Source organism: Lemur catta, chromosome 14 (assembly GCF_020740605.2).
Source record: "Lemur catta isolate mLemCat1 chromosome 14, mLemCat1.pri, whole genome shotgun sequence".
NCBI lineage: Eukaryota > Metazoa > Chordata > Mammalia > Primates > Lemuridae > Lemur > Lemur catta.
Window position 1 is genome coordinate 54,175,715 of NC_059141.1, and position 22,082 is coordinate 54,197,796.

General features: G+C 36.8%; 1 protein-coding gene and 1 non-coding gene across 3 annotated transcripts in view; one reads left to right on the top strand and one right to left on the bottom strand.

The window, feature by feature from the left end:
• LRMDA (leucine rich melanocyte differentiation associated) overlaps positions 1 to 22,082 on the bottom strand; it is a 1,038,561-nt gene that overhangs the window by 277,374 nt on the left and 739,105 nt on the right. The gene's annotated exons all lie outside the window — the stretch shown is intronic.
• LOC123650547 lies at positions 19,218 to 19,320 on the top strand. The gene has a single exon (XR_006739404.1). It is a non-coding gene; the product is annotated as a U6 spliceosomal RNA (small nuclear RNA).

Sequence of the window (22,082 nt, forward strand, 5' to 3'; positions counted from 1 at the left end):
AATGTTTTATTACTGAGACAATGGACAAGAAACAAACACTGAGTGCTACTAACAAAGGCAGGTAATAAAGCAGGGTGAGTCACCACTGACTGTCAGGGTTATCTTGCTGAGGGTCACTGCTGCCAGAGTGTCAAGGTCAGGACAGGACCGTAGAACAAAGCAGCAGTGAGGAAAGCCTGCGCCCGGCTAACCAACTGACGATTAGCAGTGCAGGTGACATGAGTGATGATAATACCACGGTCTCACATGCGTCAAGCACTTTATAGTTTATAAAGCACTTTCAAAGTCATTCTATCATTATGTTTTTAAAAGAATTTTCTGTGGAAGATTCAGCAATGATAAAACCTGCAGAGGAGCACTTCAATTTTCAGGGGCACATTTCCATGATTTGAGAAAAGATATCTATTTTGAGGTGGGTAACCACATGAACACAGATGTAGAAACTGGAATTCAATGAGACAGAAGATTCTGGGTTGCCCAGAGGTATAGCACAATTTACTTTTAAACAACATTATAAATCACTGATAATTATACAGGGAATCCACAAAATCCTAAAAATTCTCATTAATGCACCCAAATCTAGAAAGAAGCAAACTCCGTATAGGTAATCTTATCATCTCTTCTCCTTCTTCTGACTGAGTAATGGATTAAATAACTATTGGGGAAGAAAAGTAAAACACAGAAAACTAACAACTGGGCATGAAAATTCTAAGACTACACATTAAATTGGAGAAATGATCCAAATGCAAAAATAACCCCTGATGAAGGTTTAACAGAATATCAGATGAGAAAACTGAGTCTCAGTATTCAAATAAAGATCACATCCCTTCTCAGCTGAGCTATTCTCCTCCCTGCACCATTTTCTCAAGCTACAAAATGTGGATAGAATGGAATACTTACTCCTCAAATTGCAACTCTGAGGGTAAAAAAAGCTCATCTTATATGAGGGGGAAAGATAATTAAGAAACCATTTACACCGTATAGTCTCAGAGTCACTCAAACATTATCAGAGAGAAAACAAATAGCATGGAAGACATTCAGACCTGCTGGAAAACAACAACAAAACCAGGAAAGGGAAGACAGAAACACATCACACAAAAGACAAAGAACTCAACAACTCAAAGGACAGGAGAAATATTGTTGTTTTATGCTATAAAACAACTTAATAGGAACAAGACTTTCATAAAAGAGGGGCTCAGTTGAATGCAATTCAATTGAATGAGAGTCTGCCTCCAGCACGATGGGGTAAGCCCACTATATCCTATTTCTTTCACTGATTACAACTAAAAACTCTGCACAAAATACAAGGATGCTGAGGATGTTGTAAAGTAAAACAAAAGCAGGTGGACTGCGGAGAAGCTACCCACCACCAGATGAGTTTCTGGGTTTATTTCTCTTTTTTATGTGGCTTTGCTCCAACTGTAGGTCCCAATCACAGACTTGTGTGGCAGAGGAGCAGTGTGGGAATCTAAAACTCTGCTTTCTACTTCTACCCCAAATTTCTGGGCTGAAGAGCTAAGAAAAGGGGCTCTAAGGACTGGCAGGTGTAGAGGGAATCCCAGAGGGGATGGAGAAGGGGACCCTTTAATTCTATATGTGAAACTATACCAGTTTCCAGCTCATCCCTGAGCTGTGCATGTGCAGGATGTATCCAAAGCAGCATCGTAAGGGCTCTGAGAGCTGAATGAAGACAGAAAACCACCACCCAAGTTTCATACTCCCTCTTGAGTGTATGTGAATAAGGCAGATCCAGAAGACGATGGCAAAGGCTTTGAAAACTGAACTCAGAACCCAAAAGAGGCAAGATAAAACCTGTGGTCTAAAAGAAACGATGTTGATTCTCTGCTAAAACAAACAAAGAAGAAACAAAATGCTTCAAAGGGCTTTATTATGATCAATACTGAAGAAACAACGTTTGAATGCCCAGGATATAAGCCAGAAATTACTCAATATACAAAGAAGTAGGAAAATGTGACCAATTTTCAAGGGAAAAAATAATCAACAAATATGAACCCCAAGATCACTCAGATGTTGGCATTATCAATAAAGCAGCTACAATGCAGCTTTTATAGCTCCATGAGATAAAGTTAAATATGCTTAAAACTAATGGAAAAAGAAATAAATTAGGAAATAACTAAAAGCTATAAAAAATTTAGAACTTTTAGACCTGAAAAATGCAACATGTGGAATGAAAAAATTCACTAGATTATCTCAATAGCAGAATGGAAATAACAGAGGAAAGATCCAATAAACTTGAAGCAAATAAGAATAAATTACCCAAGTTGAAGACTAGAGAGAAATAGCTTGAAAAAATAAAATGAACAGAGCCTCAGGGACCTGTGGGATAATATCAAAAGGTCTAACACATATGTAATAAGAGTAATATAAAGAAAAGAAGAAGAGATTGTGAAGAAAAAGTATTTTAAGAAATAATGTGCAAAAACTCACCAAATCTAGTGAAAAAAATTTTTACAGATTCAAGAAGTTCAGCCAATCACAAATAGGTTAATTTCACAAAATAATAATAATAGTGAAAAAAACCTCCACACACAATTGAATGGATTGAAAAAGAAGACCTAAGGAAACAAAACAAAGACCAAAATAATATGAACTAAAAAGCAATTTGGAAAGAACAAGAGGATCACGCTAAAAATCAAATTACTGACAAAACTAAAGGCTGACATAATCACAGTGAATACGTATTTTTTAAAAAAGAAATTAATTAGATCACCTAATACTCATAGAAGATAAATACAATAATATTTGTGTTTATAAAACTAATGGAAAAGAAAATATAGTCAAGCATATACTACAAAAAAGTATTCAAAATGAAAAAAAATCTCCAGATTAAAAGAGTTTACCAAGTTTCAAGAAAATGATATATAGAATGATCAATAATCAGGTAAATTCTAAAGTTACTGAAATTCAAGGGAAAAAGTTCAAGTCATTTGACCTCATACTTATCCACAATCATCATAGTCAATATCAGAAAGCAATGAAGAAATATATATATGTATATGTTTTTAATACATATGTGTATGTATATAGTACATCATAAATATATTATACCCAACTAAAATATCATTCAATCATAACATACACAGAACTTAAGGAATCCAGGACTCATGAGCCCTTTTTGAAAAAGATAATTTCCTGAGAAAGCATCCAGCCAATTAAGGTTTAAATAAGAAGTTAGGAATGGAGAGAATATGATCAAAAGAACTGCTAATGACCTCTTAGTTCACTTAAATATGGAATCAATACTAAACAACTACAGAAAGCATTGTTATAGAAGATAATGCAATAGTCATTGACAATATAAAGATAACCATGTGACTAACAAAACTTGAGAGGTGGGGGGGGAATGGTAGAAGAAATTGTGATCTTCATCCTTCAGAGCAGAAAAGCAATGATCCTCCCTAAAATTGACATATATGGTTAAAAAATAACCACTCCAATCTCAAAACATGGATACTCTCTTTTCCTACCATTAGAGTGATTATTGATCTAATTTTTATAAAAAATAGGGTGCTTCATCATTCTATTTTTTCCCTACACATAGCAAAGGATAAGATACGTAACTTTCACCTTACTGGTACTATGTTCTAACTAAACAAAATAACTGACTAGAAAGAACACACACAGATACATTTGGGATATATCAAGTATTCCAGTTGGCTTTTCAAGGAAACACACACACACACAAGATCACATACACACAAGTGCATACAATATCTACCTTTAATGCCTGGCTCTGCATTACCTATTCCTCAGAAATGGTTGTATTTTGATAGACTTGGTCCTTTTAGAAATATCCCAATTGGTTTTCAAATGAATATATACAGAATGTGCCCCAGATCCATTATAGTCATATGATCTATATTTAATTTGATGTTAGAAATACCATTTTCTCAACTCATTTATTTAATTCTTCCAATTTATATGCAATAAGTTTAGATGGGCTTGACTAAAGAGAAGAAATATGGGCAAATATATTTCTCTTCCTGTGTGTTTTAAGATCTTCATAAAAGACTTGTATAATGACTTATTCTTTTTTTTTTTTTTTTTTACCAATTTGAGGCTTAAGCAGCATATAATGACTTATTCTAACACCTGAAACTTATGATATGGAAACAGTTTAGGATATACTATGAATTACTCGGATACCAGTAAGATGGGAGAGTTGGAATACCAAATAATGGTGACAGATATCTACCAGTATCTTCAAATGTTCAGAAATGTATCTCCTACTTTCGCTAAATAAATGTATATCCTGTTTCATCTGTAAAAAAAAATGAAAAAAAAGGAAGATTATAAAAATCCATACAAGAAAAAAGAGGTATTTGAAGATAATAAAAATAATAATGACAATAGAAGTACTTTTCAGATGTTTCCTGTATTATAGCAGGTATCCTGGTATGAATTATACATGGATCATTTTATTTCACCCTGGAATATTCCCAGTACCTAAAGCCTTTTTCATTCACCTGATCCAAGGATACTGGATGGGGAAAATAATGCAGGACCCAGGAACCCACCTCCACCTCACTACTCTGGAGAGGGAGTTGCATGTCACCTCAACCCCAACTGCCATTTAAGAACATTTCTGGGTAGAATTCAGGCACCATGACTTTATGCCCAAATTTGTATTTCTCTGAAGAGTGCCATCACTGGGCTTTGCGTTTGTATTGAGCACATAATAGTACAAGTTGAACAGAGATATGGCAAAGTTTATGAAAGTCATACACAAACAACAAAGAGATTGGATATGCTCTTTAAAAATAATAAAGGCAACACACCTTTAACCAACATTAAATGAAATACTTTGTCTCTGATGTTATGATGATTCCCTAAAGTATAAAATGTGACATATTAACTATAAATTTCAGTTAATATCAGTTTTTAAAGTTTGAAGCCATTGGTTATCAAGATATAAATAGCCTAAATATTCAACAAAGGGAATTGCAAAATGCATAGTTCTTAGATTTAATGGTACATTCTAGCCCAAAAGACTTAAGTCTTTCCATGATGCCAGATTAGGAACTTTTGGTCTAGAGGAGATACATGTGCAGATATTTAAGTTGGGGAGCATAGATCTCTTTCATAACAACAATCTAGACAGCACTGCCATGGAATTCCCCACTAAAAAGTCTTCCCTAAGTGAAAGGACGCTTACCCCATGTATATATGCAAGCCCACAGAAACAAACATAAGTAGCTCATCCTCTACACCAGCTTTTTCCAACACATGTTATGGGGAAAAGGCCTGCTCTGACAAAATTAAATCAAATAACTCAGAGTTCTTCAATCATTTTTGGAAAATGCTAAGAAATTAGAATCTCAAAGCCCTTCATGTGCTAATATATCTTGTTAATGATCAAGACAAACACTGAATTTAAGGCATTTCTCAAACCTTTCTGATGACAGAAACTGTTCTTCATGTAACACATGCAAATATCAGACACAACTTAGGACACGGTTTCTCCCCATAGACTATGGTTTCCAGTTTTTATTGAAGAACTACAGAATTATCTAAAAACAAAGCAGCCCTTGGATGAGAACTGTGAGAGCTATGTCCCATACAAGTCTCAGGTGGCACTAAGAGGCTCATTTTCCACTGAGGAGGATTATTTATTAGTGAACACAATATGTCCACTCTCTTCCCCCAGATAAATACATCCTGGCCAAAAATCCAAAGAGGGTCTCTTGATGATCTCTCAGGGTTCCTGAGACTAATGTCTTAAGTGAAGTCAGGTGGGAATAATGATGTGCTATCCTCTGAGCAGAGTATGGGGGAAGACCAAGGATCCCTCCCTATTCCTTCATGGATCCCCCATGTGGGAACAGTAGAGAGGGACAGTTCAGATGACTGCACATGTGTGTAAGGGCCCCTTCTTTCCCCTGAATCACGGTTCCCTTCTGTTCCCCAAGCCTGAACGCCAATTTTAGTTCCTTTTGAATCTGCTTCTCTTCCTAGGTCACAAGTATATGGAATTCATTAGGCAAAAAGGTGAGGGGAGGTAATTGAGGCCTTCGGAACTACATGTACAAAATGTCAAACTATAAGTGAGATGGAGCCAGATAATAATAGTCCTGGGGTCAAAGCAGCTCCCAAAATGCTGATGATTCCACTTAGATCTTCTTTTAGATGTTTCAACATCCATGCAGTTGTGTATATAACCACAACTAAGCAACGTCCAGGCCTATTTTGTGTCTACTGAACCTACACTTCTGGCCAAAATGAGATGACAGACTGATCTACAGTAAAACTATAGAGAAGATCCATCAGGCTGAAAGAGAAAATGCATACGTAATTACTTACCACAGGGAGTATTCCTTTGCCACCAAGGAAAGGACTGGAAAATAGAAAACTTCTAAGTCTGTTTCAACTGAAAACCATGGGATTTTTTTCTTTTTTTTTAGCATGGAAATTTTATAAGGTAGGAATTCTTCATTGCATATAGATCTGCAGGGAGATTGCTAAAGAGATCACTCTAGATTCAGCCTGGATAGCCCAGGGTTTAGCACTTAGGCAAAGGACAAGGGAAAAAGAGATAGCTATTCTTTGTGATTATTTCCACTGTGTACTTATCAAATCAATAAAAATAATAATTGTTATTGACCACTGATTAAACAGGCCAATTTAAATGCTTCTGTGAAGTCACACAACTCTTAAGTGTATATCATGGCGTCAGTAAAGAGCACGCAACTGCCCCCAGCTTTGTGGACAGGATGTGCATGGCATTGATTTAATTAGAGCTCTTAGACTGCAGCCTGCACTCCTTCCTGAGTCCCTCTCAGCTGGAGACTTCCTCTGTTCTTTTTTAATGCTGCTCTGAGCTGGAACAAAGCAAGGTGCCCAGCAAGAAACATTGGGTTGTATCAGAGAGAGGATTAAAATGGCCATTATGAGGTAAGACTCAAGTCAAGGCAGAAGGAAAAGAAGATGGGCCATAAAAGAAAATGGGCTGCAGGCAGCAAAATATTGATTGAAAGAACTGAAAACACCACGGCATCCACGCTCCCTGCCCTGCTCTGCACACCCTGAGGTCTACCAACCTCCTGACTTTGCAATCTGCACTCTCTCTGCGGCTAATAATGCTTCAGCCACTCTGCTTTTCCTGCAGGCTTTCCAACACAAGACACTGGTTCCTGCCTTGGTCTTTGCAGTTGCCTACAACCCTACCCGCTACACACCTGGCTCCCAGCTTGTTTTCATCATTTAGGTCAACTCAAATGTCCTCTCCTGGGGGGAACCTTTTTTGACCATCTCAGCTAAACCAGCTCCTTCTCCCCAAAGGGACACTATCTATTGCATAACTATAATGCATTTTCTTTGAGGCACCAGTCAATGTTAGAAAGTGTATGGTTTATTTGTTTACATGCTTATTCTCTAAGTCCGCTTATTAAAATATTAACTACACAAGGGTAGGAACTGTTGGCCATCTTCACTGCTGTATCCCAAGTGTCCAGAACAGGGTCTACACAGAGTAGATGCTTTGTGTATACCAATGGGCAGGGGATGGTGAGTGACTTCAGTGAATGGGAAATTTAGTAACATTCATGTCAAGGTCACTGCTTCCCGCCCACTCCACATGGTGGTATTGCGTAGTGTTAAAAACATGTACCAGACAATTTGTAATCTTGAGGAATTTACTTAACCTCTCTGAACCTGTTTTTACCTCTATAAACACGTTCAAAAAACAGATCGATCTCATGGAGCCATTGTTGGAATATTTTTAAATGCATGCAAAGAGCTTAGGATAATTCAACTTGTTGTAGATGCTTATGTAATATTACCATCATTTTTATTGTTACTGCTCTTATTAATTCTTATTATATGCCATGAAAACTATCAGGGACCAGGGAACAGTCAAGTGTGTGCATCACTTTTATAAAAATTCCTAATCTAACACAGTCTATTCTTTCAAGATAAATATCTATAGACATTCTCTCCCATCTCAATATATCATGTAGATGACAAGTTCAACCACCAACTAACCCACTCTTCTATATGGACCAGCACATTTGCACTGTCCATATCTACATCCTTCTGCCCTCTTTCTGGCATACTCGCGAGTGGCCTTTATAAATAATTTGGTTGGAGAAAGCAAAGTTTCCATTGTTGAAAGCTGCAGAAGAGACTCTTAATTCAAACAGTATTAGGTTGGTGGATGAGGCAAATTGGAGCATGTAAAATTTATTGGACATCATAAAAGGGAAGCAGGGAGAGGGCCGAAGAGATGGGGGGTTCGATTACTGCTGAATTGCTGGCATAATAACCTGCAGCACATCACAGCACGCCAGTGGGGCTGGAAGCACTCTCCCCAGATGATTGCTTTATGTCACCACTGATGCTACCAGCCCATCAACTACGACCCCGGGAGCAGCAAACCCCATCATAAGACATGGAGAAATGTAAATTTCAAAATAGACATATAAATATTTGGTGGCCCCGTGTTCCATTAGTCATTTATATTCCTGACTTTGGAATGCAAAAATGTAAATCCCGGGGCCCTTCTGCAGTCAGAAGTCACCCAGGGTTCATATAATAATCTCTCTGACAAGGGCTAGGCTGTGGTTGGCAATAAAACCTAGGGACCCATAAGCTCACTAAACATGCTGGGAGAGAACGAGGGAGAGACACACTCCCAACCCCAGGGTGGGGGGAGAGAGACTGACTGACGAATCAAGCCCATCCCACAAAGTCAGAGATGTCCCCAACGCCATGGGGGTGTGAGGACAGAGTTGATTTACTCACTGACAAGCAACATCCCTGCAAGCAGAGTGCTCCAGACCTCATTCTCAAAGCTCTGACGAGCATGGTGCTTTTCTCTGATTTACTGCTATTTTATTGTTACTGGAAATGGATGCAGTCCAGATACCCACAGTTCTAAATGAAGGTAGGTGAGGTCCTTGATGCCAGCTCTTCTCATGTCCTCCTTAGAGGTGAAATCATCATGAGTTACATCAGATTGAGTTTGATCTAACATAACACGGGGGAGAGAAGTGAAAGGGGACATGGTGTAAATATGACAAAGCCAAGGTAATGGAAATCCCTTGGGTACAACCCCAGGGACCGGAAGTGCAGAAGCCTACACTGGCCCTGCCATTCCTGGATGTGGGAGAGGAAGGAAGCAGAACTCCCAGGCATGTAGGGTCAGGAGAATATGATCTATTCCAACCTGCTGAAGGCAGAGGAAAACTAAGCTACAGAGGACTATGTCAGGATCACACAGCTGACGAGAAGCAGTTTCGGCCCCAAAACTGAACCTGCTAATTAACTCCTAGTCCATTTTCCAGGTCTTCACACCAGGTTATATTTGTTACAACTCCTCTCTTCATTGCATATTCCATGGGGATTCAGCATTCTAGTATACACTGACACAAGCCCATCCCTCAAGTTTAGGGATTAGGGAAGTGGTTTACATTCTGTGATGGGGCTAAAGTAGAAAGAAGATGCTTTTTAGGAGGTACACAGAAAAATATGTGTAAATGCTGTTAGTAGCAATATGCAGGATTTTGTCAATCAACTGACTTCACAATGATTGCTTAGGACAAGATAAGGTCAGTATTTAAGATTTTTAAAAAGTGAATTGATTTCTAGAAAAACATTAAGTAAATAATAGTACCATTCTCTATAGATTGGGAAGTACCATTCTAGAAATATCCTCAGCAGGTTTTCCACGTTGGTGTTGTCAAATGAAACATGTTATGTTACTCACAAGATCTACAACCATGCATTGAATCCATATCTTCATTCAAGAATATTATGTTTACAATAGAATGTTACTCAGCCATAAAAAGGAATGAAATTCTAATACATACTACAACATGGATGAACCTTCAAAACATTATGCTGAGATAAGCCAGACACAAAAGGACAAATATTGTATGATCCCACTTACACAAAGCATCTAGAATAGGCAAATTCATTGGGATGAAAAGCAGAATAGAGGTTATAAGAGGTTGGAAGGTGGAGGAATAGGTAGTTACTGCTTAATAATAACAGAGTTTTCGTTTGAGTGATCAAAAAAGCTTTGGAAATAGTTGTAATGGCTGCACAATACTGTGAATGTCATTAATGCCATTGAATTGTATAGTTAAAATGGTTAAAATGAAAATTTTGTTATATATATTTTACCAGAATTTAAAAAATAATGTAATATGCCATAAACCATTGAATTGTACACTTTAAATGGGTAAATTATATGAAATGTAAATTATATGTCAATGTCTCAATGTAGCTGTTTAAAAAAAACAAAGAATATTTATGTATGAAGTTAAGAATATTCTTGCTGAGAGAGAACACTGCATATAGAGACCTGTGAAAATTCTTCTTAACTATGGAAATGGTCCATCGTGCCCCCTGAAGAGTCCCTAAAGAAAAAGGCATGACTATTGCCTTGGGTCTATCTCAGGGAGATTGGTTAAAAGTAGAATTTATGAGGAATCTTGATAATATGTCCCTCCTGTATCATTGCCCCATAAGAGCTATATGGGAAGTTCCAGATTGCATTAATGGAATCATCACCAAGAGATTAAATGTTCTCTGGAATCAAAATGAACTGATCTGCTGTTACAGGTCTAGTTTCTAAATTCTAATGTGTAGAATTTGAAAATTAAGTTTCAAATCGTCATCCATTCAATTTATGTAAAGATACTAGGAGATTTCTCAAAACTCATAAAAATGCCACTTTGTAACAAATATAAAATCAGCAACGATCTAATTCATTCAAAGTCCAGTATTCTGAGTTATAAGTGAAGAGGCAGTGTAGCATAGTATCACAGACATGGAATTTAACAGAAAGACCTAAGCTGAAGCTCCACCTTTAACTTTAACCTACTAACTTTCTTTTTTGTTTCAAAATATTAAGGGGGTACAAACGTTTTAGGTTACATGGATCACTTTTGTGATGCTTGATTCCTGGCTAAAGGTGTGCCTTTCACCCAAATAGTGTTCATATTACCTGTTAGGTATGTTTTTGCCCCTCCCCTCCCACACTCTACCCCTTGGTTGATTTCCACTGAATTTTACTTCCCTCTGTGCACATGGGTGCTCATCGGTTAGTTCCAATTTAATAGTGAGTGCATGTGGTGTTTGTTTCTCCATTCTTGAGACACCTCACTTAGGAGAATAGTCTCCAGTTCAATCCAGATTATTGCAAAAGGTATTAATTCATCTTTTTTAGGGCTGAGTAGTACACCATGGGATCACATTTTTATTAATCCACTCATGAATTGATGGGCACTTGAGTTGATTCCACATCTTTGCAATTGTGAATTCTTCTGCAATAAACATTCAAGTGTAGGTGTCTTTTTGATGAAAAGTCTACTTTTCCCTTTGGTAAATACCCAATAGTGGGATTGCAGGATTGAATGGTAGTTCTACTTTTAGTTCTGTGAGGAATCTCCATACTGTTTTCCATAGAGATTGTACTGATTTACAGTCCCACCAACAGTGTAGAAGTATTTCTTTCCCTCTGCATCCACACCAGCATCTATTGTTTTTGGACTTTTTAATAAAAGCTATTCTGACTGGGGTAAGGTGATAGCCAATTGTGGTTCTAATTTGCGTTTCCCTGATGATTTGTGACATTGAGCATTTTTTCATATGTGTATTGGCCTTTTGTCTTTCTTCTTTTGAGAAGCCCCTGTTCATGTCTTTTGCCCACTTTTTAATAGGGTTGTTTGTTTTTTTTCCTTGCTGATTTGTTTGAGTGCTTTGTAAATTCTGGTTATTAGCCCTTTATTGGATGTGTAGCTTACAAATATTTTCTCCCATTCTGTAGATTGTCTATTTGCTCTGTTGATTGTTTCCTTAGCCATGAAGAAGCTGTTTAGCTTAATCAAATCCCATTTCTTAATTTTTGTTGTTGCCATGATTGTCATTGGGGTCTTCCTCATAAATAAATTCTTTGCCTAGGCAGATATCTAGAAGAGTTTTACCTACCTACATTTTCCTCTAGAATTCTTATGGTTCAATTCCTTAAATCTAAGTCTTTTACCTATATTGAATTAATTTTTGTGAGAGGTAAGAAGGAGGGGTCCTGTTTCATTCTTCTGCAAGTGGCTATCCAAGTTTCCCAGCACCACTTACTGAATAGGGCTTCTTCTCTCCAGTGTATATTGTTGTCTGCTTTGTCAAAGATCAATTGGTTGGTTGTAGGTAGATAGTTTTATATCTGGGTTCTCTGTTCTGTTCCATTGGTCTTTGTCTCCATTTTTGTACCAATACCAATACCATGCTGTTTTGGTTACTATACCTTTGAAGTATACTTTGAAGTCTGGTAATGCGATGCCTCTATTTTATTTATTTATTTTTTATTTTTTTATTTTTTTGCTTAACATTGCTTTAGCTATCCAGGATCTTTTCTGCTTCCAAACAAAGTGTATAATTATTTTTTTCTAGATCTGTGAAGGATGATTTTGGTAATTTGATGGGGATTGTATTGAATTTGTGAATCACTTTGGGTAGTATACACATTTTAAGAATGTTTATTATACCTATCCATGAGCATGCTATGTTTTTCCATTTGTTTGTATTCTCTGTGATTTCTTTCCTCAGAGTTTTATAGTCTTCCTCATAGAAATCTTTCACTTCCTTGGTTAAGTATATTCCTAGGTATTTTATTGTCTTTGTAGCTATTGTGAATGGTATTGAGTCTTTGATTTGACTCTCAGCTTGACTGTTATTAGTATACAGAAATGCCATTGATTTATGTACATTGATTTTGTATACTGAAACTTTGCTGAATTTATTTATCAGTTCCAGGAGACTCTTGGTGGAATCTATGGGGTTCTCTAGATACAAGATCCTATCATCAGCAAAAAGCAATAGTTTGACCTCCTTTTTTCCAGTTTGGATACCCTTAATATTCTTCTCTTGTCTGATTGCTCTGGTTAGGACTTCCAACACTATGTTGAATAGAAGTGGTGACAGTGGGCATCTTTGTCTTTTTCCAGTTTTTAGTGGAAATGCTTTCAACTTTTCCCCCTTCTGTATGATGTTGGCTGTGGGTTTGTCATATATGGCTTTTATAATTCTGAGATATGTTCCTTCTATATTAGTTTGTTGAGGGTTTTTATCATGAAAGGGTGCTGGATTTTGTCAAATGCTTTTTCTGCTTCTATTTAGAGGATCATATGGTCTTTGTTTGTGCTTTTGTTTATGTGGTGAATTGCATTTATTGATTTACATATGTTGAACTATCCTGCATCCCTGGGACGAAGCCCACTTGTTCCTAGTGGATTATTTTTTTGATGTGCTGTTGAATTCAGTTTGCTAACATTTTATTGAGGATTTTTGCACCTATATCCATAAGGGATATTGGTCTGTAGTTTCCTTTTTTTGTTGTGTCCTTTCCTGGCTTTGGTATCAAGGTGATACTGGCTTCACAGAATGAATTGGGGAGGATTCCCTCCTTCTCGATATTATAGAATTAATTCTGTATTATGGTACCAGATCTTCCTTGTAGGTCTGATAGAAATTTAGCAGGGAATCCATTTGGTCCAGGACATTTTTGTTGTTGTTGCTGGGAGGTTTTTTATTACTGTTTTGATCACACTGTTTGTTATTAGTCTGTTCAGGAGTTCTATTATATTTTTTCCTGGTTGAGCCTTGGGAGGTTGTGTGTTTCCAGGAATTTGTCCATTTCCTCTATGTTCTCTAGTTTGTGTGCAGAGAGATTTATGTAGTATTCATGGATGATTTTTTTTTTATTTCTGCAGTATCAGTTGTAATGTCACCACTTTCATTTCTGATTTAGCATATTTGGGTCATTTCTTTTCTATTCTTGGTTAATCTAGCAAGAGGTCCATCGATTTTGTTTATCTTTTCAAAGAACCAACTTTTGGTATTGTTAATCCTTTGTCTTTTTTTTCCAATTCATTTAGTTCTGCTCTGACTTTTGTTATTTCTTTCCTTCTGTTGGCTTTGGGTTTGGTTTGTTCTTCTTTTTCTAGTTCCTTGAGGTGTAACAATAAGTTGTTAATTTGTGATATTTCTGTCTTTTTGATGTAGGCATTGAAGGCTACGAATTTTCCACTGATGAATGCTTCTGCTATGTTCTAAAGATTTTGATAGCTTCTGTCCCCTTTGTTTTGTTATTTCCCTGTATCTTAGTTTCCTATTCTGGAATATAGAGATAATGTTACTCTTTCCTCAAACAGACAGTGTGATATTATGAAGAACACAATATTACTGTATACAACAAATGTTCTATAACTAGTAGTTAAATGCATACTTATAAATAAAGCAACATAGAATCTAGAGAAAGAAGAGTTGGTGAATAATAAATTGCCAGTGTATCTCTATCAGCTAACAGGTAACCCTGTTCTTGCAAAGGAGTATTCCATGGAGAATCAGGTGTATCATTTTAGGATGAAAAAGCCTAGAAAACATCCAAATACCTTTGTTATAAACAAAATTGATTATTATTATAATATTAGTATGAATACTTATTATGTGCTTATTATGTACCAAGCACTTTGATACATACTTTTTTTAATTATCCTGGTTAATTGTCCCAACAACTCTATGAAATAAGTACTCTTAGTATCTCATTTTTCTAGATCAGTTAATCAAGGCTTAAGAGGTAACAGGCCTGAGATCACATAGAGATTAAGGGTTAGTGCCCAAGAGTCAAAATCAAGGCAATTTGGCCTGTAAACTTAACAACTGTGCCATCATCCATACTCACAAATCTTGTAGATGATTAATTTACTTTGCCAATTACCCTAACATCAGGAAAAGGGGTCCCTAGAAAACAAATGTGAACAGTTTTAGTAGCTCCCTGACCACTACCCCTCACCCAAATGCAAATAACATATTAGTCTTTTGCTTTGCAAATCAGATTCTTATGGATGAACTTATGAGATTGTTTCTAACTTGTGGATCAACTAATAATAACATCAAATGAACACACATGGAAAGCTGAAGATACTTCACCCACAGTAACCAAAGTACAGTTACCCTGAGACTTAGCCCAGGAGAGCCTGATGGTTCTCAGGTGACCATTCTCCCACCCACTGTTAACTGTAAACACTGGGCTGCACACCAAGCCTTCCATGTGCTGTGATAGACATTCAAATCTTCCTGCCCTTGTAGAAAGTGAGGATCACTTCCTCAGAATGGTCTCGCAGTTGGAGAGGGGCACAGGCCCCACACAGCCAAGAATGCTGCCAGGACAGAGGAGGCATAAGCTGGCCTGCCTAGGGTGTGAGCATGTGAGGAGAAGCAACTCTATTAAGCAGTGGTCAGAGACGCTTGATGAGAAGCACAGAGCCTAATATTGACTGTGAAGTGCCTAGCTGCTTGTGATTGACACATATCACTCAACTTTCAGCCCAGGTGGAAGAGAAACAATAAAAACATTGCCCTCAAAGAAAGCACTCTAAACCATTCAACCTTTCTTTTGGAAATGTGAGGTTTCTCCCTAGAACATTAATAACATTTAAAGAACAATGAAAAGATGGAAAAAGACATAAATAGGACCAGATCAACAATTTCCCACTTCTTCCTCCTGCAGTATACACTCAAACACACAGTGCCCCTGCGCAGACTCCAGAGGTCATGAGGATCAAATATAAATTCTGAAAGTTGAAAAGGGGGAATCCATTTCAAATGACTTAGAGGATAACTGTCACTGGAATTAATATGGTTGGAATGTTTAAAATTGCCACAGGTTCCTTCACTTTTGAAAGGTGTCAGGCCCCTGTCTTGAACGCCGAATGTCTGTCTGTGGCACTACAATGAAGGGCTGTGCTATCACAGACAGTTCCGGGCTAAGGAAAGCTTATTTAATTTACTCAGCCACACATAGAAATTGGCAAAAATGAATCCAAAAGGTTAAGCATGGGGCATGATTCTTATCTCTCTCCATTTCCTATAGTACTATAGCGTCCCATTAAATTTTCTTTTCTCAAAAGTGGCTGAAAATATGTCTTACGTTTTTTAGTGTGTACCTTTCTCTTCAGTACTCAGAACTCCTCTCCCAAGGAATAAAAACAGACCAGAGATAAGGAATAGAAATCTGTACCTCTCCAATGGGACAAAACTTCTGGGATTAGGGGGGAAAAATCTGAAGTGCTGAATTGCCATCTGGGCAGACAACATGAGAACCAACCAAGGTGACTGAAATCCTTGCAGCTGACATTCCTCCAAATAAAATGACCATCCCACTTGCAAATGAAAAGCACATTTCAACATGCTTCCTCTCAACATTAAAGGTAAATGTATGCATTACTGCCAAAAGATATATGTACGCAGATTCTCAGATTTCCTTTAGAGTGAATTGAACCTTTCCAAATATCAGTAGTTCCAAAGTTTAGCCCTTGGAAGATCACCCATGAATGTGTTATGATCAAAGTAAATCCATCATTATGATGAAGGAAGAATTTGAGATGGCTGAATGGAGTTTTTCATTGTTTTAACCCTATAGAAGAAGACATCAGAGTTGACAGAAATTTTGCCACCAAAACAAAGGAGAACCTCCAAGTTAAAATATAATCTTATCGATCTCAGGGTCACCTGTGACCAAAACAATTTACTTCTTTCTTTCAATAGTTACATATTTTCAACAGATCCATCTCATCCCTACATATAATTCTTCCATTTGAGCATACGAGTGTTTACTACATACCAAGTGCTATGCTCAACGCTGAGTGTCCAAGCATGAACAAGGTGCCATCCCTGCCTGGGCTTACAGCCCAGTAGGGGACAAAACATTGTAAATATGTGAGATGAGTTATGTAGAAGCTTCAGCAATGCGATACAAAAGAACGTTTTATTGATGTTTAAAAGACTTTTTGTCTTTGTGTGTGTGTGATAAAGTGACCATTATGCAAACTTGGGGAAACAATGTCTCAGCAATAATCATCACTGAATTCAAATAGCAGATAACTCTATTTTTCAAATTCGAGAGTTTTTTCCATTTTAATTTTACTTTGAATTCCATCCTGATGTCAACTGATTGTTTTTTGGAAAAGCATAAAAAGAGAGAGAATGAGACAAATTGATGATCATTAAAAAACCATTTTTCTTTTGGAAGTTCCTTTTGTGGTCCCAGATTATAATTTAAAAAATTGAAACATTTCATTAGGAGCAAGTTTGCCTTGGAATCAACTTTCTAGAGAGGAAAAGATAACCTCAGAGGTACATTCCAAGGTAAAGATCAATCATTGGACGTTTGCTAGGTATCCTTCAAAAGAATCACATTGAAAATTTTTTTCCAATTCTGAAAGAGAGTTTATAAACTATTGTGATGGTTAATATTAGGTGTCAACCTGATTGGACTGAGGGATGCCTAGGTGGCTGGTGAAGCAGTATTTCTGGGTGTGTCTGGGAGGGTGTGTCCAGAGGAGATTGACATGTGAATCAGTGGACTGGGAGAGGAAGACCCACCCTCAATGTGGGTGGGCACCATCCAATTGGCTGCCAGTGTGACTAGAACAAAGCGGGTGGAAGGAGAATATTCAACTTGCTTAGCTTCCTCTCCTCTCTCTCTCTCTCTCTCTCTCTCTCTCTCTCCCCCTCCCTCCCTCCCTCTCTCTCTCTCCTCTCCCTTCCAGAGCAGAGTGCCCTTTCTCCTCCTGCCCTTGGACATCAGACCACAGCTTCTTTGGCCTTTGGACTCTGGGACTTGCATCAGTGCCCTTCCAGAGGCTCTCAGTCCTTCAGCCTCAGACTGGGGCTACACTGTCGATCATGGGACTTCACCCTTATAACTATGTGAGCTGATTCTCACTAATAAACTCCTTCTCATAGTATATAGGTATATATATACTCATATGTATATATGTGTGTGTGTGTGTGTGTGTGTGTGTTTCTATTGGTTCTGTCCCTCTGGAGAACACTGACCACTACAACTATAAAAAAGACCTTTCCTAAAATGCAAATGATAACAACATTATAAAATTCTATAAAAATGATTCTATTGCATTATGATGAAAATTTATTAGGGCACATTTGTATATTCTTTAGAGGAAATGGGTACCAAGGTTTTAAGGAGGGGCAAATGACTGGCAGCAAGAGTGTGCCAGCAGCAATAAGGCACAGGTGAGGGCCAACTGTGACAACAGAGGGTCACAATTTACCCTGGCCAATTCTTCCTCTCCTGGTGAGCTTGCTAGAAAGCATGAATTTGTCAAGAGGATTCTCTTTGGGGAGGGAACAGGGGCCAGCAGAATCTAAGAACCAAGAGCCATGAATTTGGAAGCTTGGGAGAGAATCCGCAGGAGGTCAGTACACATTCTCCCCAAGCCAAGGGCTAAGTGGGTTACACAGAGGAAAGATAATGAAGGCCCCAAGACCCATCAGAGAAGATGTAAGTGCCAAAACACGTATGCCAGTGAGTTCTTTGAGGTCAGTTACCCTATTCATTCAAGTGATAGATAATGAAACCAGGGCCTAAAAAGGGAAAGGGACTTATAAACTCCCCATAGTGCCACAGCCAGAACTTAACCCTGAATAACAGGTGAGTGTACTTTCCATCACCCTACTTCACCCTCTTGACTGAGAATCATCTACAAAACAATAAAGGATGTCAATGAGAAGCTGGGAGCATGAATGGAGCAGACGGGGAGTATGACGCTGGCATAAGTGAATACTAGAGGTAAAGATTTCAAGCACAAGAACCCAAGCAATCCCTAATTCTAAGTGGTACATATTTAATGTTCATTTTGTAATTCCATCACCAGCATTTTTGCTTCCCATTCATATTTGTGCTTCTCCAACAGCTGTCTAAATCTATGTATGCTGCTCAAATACCATTCCAAATTTCTGGTTTTTTAAGTCATATTCTGCCTATTGTGCACATGTAGCAGGCACATCAGTGAGTTTACATGATGGGTTCATCATGCAGAAATGTTACCTACCTTCATAAATATGTTATAAAAATATTGTTTTTGCTTGTCCCAAATTAATTCACTATTCATCTGCTAGCAACCAGTGAATCAATTTTCTTTGGAGAACCAGTGCTTCCTACAGTTCATTTAATATGGTTCAGATGGGGATGACCCCATCTCCTGGTACAAGGCATGGGCCTGACCTAGGTGATTAGTTTAAGGATTGGAATTCAGCCCAAACCCAACCAATGAAAGTCAGTTTTTCAATTGTGTTTGAACTATTACAGAGAGTGGTTGCTAAGGGGGCAAGAAGTAATCCATTAGTTGATGTTGTCCATCTTTCCAAAACTTAAAAAAAAAAAAAAAAGGTATTTGCTTCACCAGCACATATACTAAAATTGGAACAATACAGAGAAGATTAGAATAGCCCCTGCACAAGGAGGACATGCAAATTCTTGAAATGTTCCATATTTTTAAGAGAAGGGAAAAGGTGTAGAAAACATATTTAATGAAATAATAGCTGAGAACTTTCCAAGTCTTGGGAGAGAGTTCAAGATATACATCTAGGAAGCTCAAAGATCCAAAACTTAACAATGTATCTCAAGGAAATAAAAAAGCAAGAATAAACCAAACCCAAAATTAGTAGAAAAAATAATAAAGATCAGTGCAAAAATAAACAAAATTGAGACTAAAAAATACAAAATGTCAACAAAACAAAAAGTTGTTTTTTTGAAACTGGTGGTTTGTTGATTTTTCAATTTTTTTTCAAAGAAACAATTCTTTGTTTTATTGACATTTTATATTTTTTTAGTCTCAACTAAGAAAAAAGAGTCAATCCAAACAGGTCCTCTCCAAGGCACATTATAGTCTACTTGTCAAAAGTCAAAAATGAAGAATGAATTCTAAAAACAGCAATAGAAAAATTATCAAGTCACATATAAGGAAGCCCCAGTTACACTAAAAGAAGATTTTTAGTAGAATCCTTACAGGCCAGGAGAGAATGGGATGACACATTCAAAATACTGAAAGAAAAAAATATTCCAGTCAAGAATATTATATCCAGCGAAGCTATCCTTCAGAAATGAAGGAAAAATAAAATCTTTCACAGACAAGCAAAAACTAAGGGAATTCATCACTGCTAGATCAGTCTTAGAAAAAGTGATCAAGGGAGTCTTATATCTGGAAGAGAAAAGACAATAACCACCATTATGAAAACATAAGACTACAAAACTCACTGGTAGAGCTGACACACAAAGGAGAAAGAGAAAGGAATCATACCTATCACTACAGAAAACAATCCAACTGCAAAAATGAACAATAAGAGAGGAACAAAGGATATAGAAAACAACCAGAAAACAATAAAATAACAAGTGTGTCTTCATCTGTCAACAATAACCATGCATGTAAATGGATTAAATTATTCATTTAAAAGATATAGACTGAATGGATAAATATGCTGCCTACAGGAAACTCATCTCATCTATATAAGTCACATATAGACTGAAACTGAAGGATTAGGAAAAGCTATTCTAGGCAAATGGAAACCAAAAGTGAGCAGGAGTAGCTTTACTTGTATCTGATAAAACAGACTTCAAGTCAAGAGCTATAAAAAGAGACAAAAAAGGATATTATATGTTAATAAAGGGATCAGTTCATCAAGAGACTATAATAATTGTAGATATGTATGAACCCAACATCAACATACTCAGATATATAGATCAAATATTATTAGATCTAAGAGAGAGATAGACCCCAATACGATAATACCTGGAGACTTCAATACCCCAGTCTCACCATTGGACAGATCATTTAGACAGAAAATCAACAACAACGAAAAACACATTAGATTTAAACATCGCCATAGACCAAATGAATCTAACAAGTATTGACAGAACATTTTATCCAACAGCTAGAGAATACAGATTCTTTTCATCAGCATGTGGAACATTCTTCAGAATTTATCACAAGTTAACAGACAAAACAAGTCTCAAAAATTTATAAAAATTAAAATCATACCAAGTACCTTATCTGACTACAATGGAATAAACCTAGATATCAATTATACAAGGAACATTTGAAAACATACAAATACATGGAAATTAAACAACATGCTCCTGAAACACCAATGAGTGAAGGAAGAAATTAAGAATAAAATTTAAAAATTCCTTGAAACAAATGAAAACAGAAACATAACACACCAAAACCCCGGGACCCAGCAAAGACATTATTAGGAGGCTAGTTTAAGGCAATAAATGTCTACATCAAAAAATTAGAAAGATTTCAAATAAACAACAGTACATCTCAGAACTAAAAAAGAGATAATAAATACAATCCAAAATTAGAGGGAAAGAAATAATAAATATCAGAGCAGAAGTAAAATTGCGACTAAAAAATACAAAAGGTCAACAAAACAAAAAGTTGCATTTTTTCGTAAAAATAAACAAAATCAACAAATCACTAGCTAGATGAAGAAAAAAAAAAAGGGAAGACCCAAATAAATAAAATCAGAAACAAAAAAGGAGATGTCACAACAGATAGCACAAAAATACAAAGGATCATTAGAGACTACTGTGAACAACTAATATGACAATTAATTTGAAAACTTTGAGGGAATGGATAAATTTCTAGATGCATACAACCTATCAAGATTGAACTAAAAGGAAATAGAAAACCTGAAAGGACCAATAACAAGTGACCAGATTGAATCAGTAATAAAAACAACAAAGAAAAGACTAGGACCAATGGCTTCACCATTGAATTTCACCAAACCTTTAAAGCAGAATTAATACCAATTCTTCCCAAACTATTCTAAAATATTAAAATAGAGGAAATCCTTCCTAACTCATTCTGAGGCCAACATAACCCTGGTGCCAAAACCAGACAAGGACACAACAAAAAAGAAAATACAAGCCAATATCACTGATCAACACAAATGCAAAAATCCTCAACAAAATAATATCAAACTGAATCCAAAAATGCATCAAAAAGTCAATATACCATGATCAATTGGGAGTTATCCCAGGAATGCAAGGATGGTTCAACATATATAAATCAATAAACATAATACATCATATCAACAAAATGAAGGACACAAACCATATGATCATTTCAATAGATACAGAAAAAGCATTTGATAAAATTCAACATCCCTTCAAGATAAAACTCTCAATAAATTAGGTATAGAAGGAACATAGCTCAACGCAATAAGGGCCACATATAACAAACCCACAGCTTTTC